A 3,292-nucleotide genomic window follows, 5' to 3' on the forward strand; every position below is an offset into this window, starting at 1 on the left:
AAGGAGCGACACAAAGGGAAACAGAGACAAGGGAAGTGTAGAATACTGTATAGATCTTTCAAACTGCTTATCTTTTCATTTGTGTGTCGTTTAGTAGAGAGAGATTATCTGATGTGATCTGGTGTTATCAAAGACAGCTGCTATTCATGTCAAGGCAATCTTTTCAAATGATGAGAGGCCTAAAGTGCTGGCCAAAAAAATTAATTCTGAATGTTCAAATGATTCTGTTTCCATACATATAAACATGTTTAAGTAACCTCTTTCTGGCAAACACTACTTCGATCCATTAATTTCCTTTGTATGCATGTATTGTGTATTTCCTGAAAACTCTGAGCTCCATGTACAGTGTTTAGCATAAAACCATAAAAGCTGCAAATACAATGCTTGTGTGAATGGGTGAATCAATCATTTTACAAAACACAATGAGCCATATTGTAGATCATGTTTTGATTCAAAACATCTCTCTATCATAAAGAGATTAGATTATTTGTCTCCACAAGAATTGTATTAGACTATGCGCCACACAAACATTTCTGAGATTAAAGAACGCTTTTTTGTTTTCATGTTTCCTGTTGTTTTCAATAAACAATCAAAATAAACAACTTTGGTTTGGACGTTATTCCTCAAAAACGTTTTCTATTCTAATACAACAATAAAATACATCAAATCATCTCTCAGCTTTGCCCCACCAACAGAGATGCTTCCCAACGCTCTGTAATGTGACACTTCATCTTTCCACAGTGTTTCTTCGTTACGGTAGCTACCCATCAAACATTATCATACTGCAGGTGCTGAGTAGCTGTTGCCGGGCACAGACCAAGAATACTCGGACCTGTGAGGAACGTTTGGTCCTGGGTATAGATGTCATCATGGTCTTCCACTGTTGCTTGGTTACAGAGGTGGAGAGTCAACATCCCATCCATCCAGGGAGCAAATATGACCTTCTACAAAAGAACTGCCCGGCCCATCAGTAGCACCCTTTCTTCTAATAGCTCTCAACAGGTTCTGATTCTAAATCTAGACTGTCTGGCCTCTCATTATAAACTATGTACACTTTGCTTCAAAAACATATATAATATTGTAAAAATCGAAATTTGATCAAGGCACATTATTTTGCGATGCAGATGTGAGGCCTGTCAAACTGTAAAAATGGGTCTTAAGTTTTAGACATTTAGGCATTCTTATTGTAAGTAAATCCTTATTGAAAACAAACCTCTGCCCCTGAGTCAAAACCCACTGGTAATTCAGATGTTTGAAGGTCAGACTGTGATAGAAATCAGTAATTAACTGATTAAATTATAAACCGGCCAAGTATACTCCAATAAGCACTTACAAGGTAAAAAAAAGAAAAAAACGTTTCTATAAAATGGATCTGTTCCAGTCTTTATTACAATATACAGTACAGTACATGTGTATACCCTTCCAAAAAGTACAAATATATCAAACATAAATTTAGACTATTGAAGCACCAATTCCATGGGATTTACAAGTATGAATTACCAGGCGCCAATCATTCATATTGCTTGTACTGGTATTTAACATTGTGAATAATTTAACAGTATAACTTAACAAAAACCTACATCAGTTTTATACAGTTGTTTAGAGTAATTAAAGGTATATATGAAAAAGGGAAAAAATACTACAATTATAAAATTATTGATTGGAGCACAGAAACATCAGACATCTGTGATGATTGCTTGTTGGTGGAAGTCATAAGCATTATCATTAGCAAAGCCATTTGCAATAGCGTATGAACATACAAATGTTTCCAAATAAATCTGAACATCAACTTCTGCCTTCTCTAGATGTATTAACTGTAACTTTATGCAAGCTCCCGACACAACCAGACGCAGGTTACATTTTCCGGTGTATTGCATATCTTTAGGTGCGTGATAAGATTGCACACACAGGAATATCTTATGTCCATTACAATGTAGCCAAAGTAAAATAGAATTTAGAGATTGTAAGGTATTGTAAGACATGAAAGGCAGTTCGTTAAAAAACACAAGTAGACACTACAGTATGCACGTCTCAATTTTAGGTTAGTTGGCATTTTCTTGTTTATGGGGAACCCTAGAAAAGGCCAAATCCTAGATATCAATTCACAATTTAAATGTTCTGTTATTTGAAGACAAATGGAATACTCTTGCTTGGATTACCCATGGTTTCAAATACACCACAACATAGCAGTTTTTTCCAGGAGGTTCAGTTTAATTGGTCCACTCGGGACACGACAAAGAGTTCCTTCACATTGTTTACCTGCTGACCTATGAGCTCAAAATACAAGCAGCATTTTCTAAATATAGCTTGCTTTTAACGAGTAACGATGGGTAACACTGTCTTTATTTATTTCCAACTACCAGCAATTGTGGCACGTCTGTTCCCACAGAGGGTTGGTTGTCAGGCCACACACGTCCCTAACATGGAGGGGAAGTGGCCTGTTGGGAGAAACTATAGTTTGACACAGCTTCTGAGGGATAACTGAAGGGGAACAAAGGGTGTTTTTTTAGCACCTTTTCTAGACTTTTTACTGGGACAGAGATCCATTCACTGAAGCGAAAATGGGGGCGGGACAAAGGCACATAGCGTGTAGCGTTAGGTCCTTCCCAATGAAAATGTTTACGGCAAATTGTATCACACTCAACAAACACTGCAAATACAAGTATAAAAAGGAAACTAGTCACTTTTTGAGTCCCAAGAAAGAGCTACTGAACACTCATGTCCTATAGCCAACCAGCCATGAGGGTTCAGCATTCAGAAATAAAAGGCTATCATTATCCCAGATAACTGCACTCCTGGCAACAACGACAACAAAACACACACACTAAGTTATTTAGCACCAACCACATGCTCATTAAATCTTTTAGTTTAAAACACTATTGATATTTGAAGATTGGGCCTCACACCTCATTTTCCCTAAAGGCAAACTCCATCAATAAGAATAGGGTAGATAATTTGCCTTGACTGGATAATTACAAGCTGATTCCGATGGAGCATCTTAGCGATGCATTCATTGGTGAGCACTGACTGATATCCTAAAGTAAATCAATTGCTGAATTTGCTATTGCAAGATGAGGACAGATTAAACTGAGACAATGACAAAGTCATCATGGCATCATTTGCAGGACATCAAGAAACCGTTATTTAACAGTGCTCCCACACAGAGTCTCCCAGCAAGCCTGAGAGCAAACACAGAGTCGATTTGGATAATGCCCAAACAAACCCTATTCCAGTTTACCCAACCTACCCCCCCCCCCCTCAACCCCCACCCCCAACAAAATAAAAACAACCA

Source organism: Osmerus mordax, chromosome 18, assembly GCF_038355195.1.
Source record: "Osmerus mordax isolate fOsmMor3 chromosome 18, fOsmMor3.pri, whole genome shotgun sequence".
Taxonomy (NCBI): Eukaryota; Metazoa; Chordata; class Actinopteri; order Osmeriformes; family Osmeridae; genus Osmerus; species Osmerus mordax.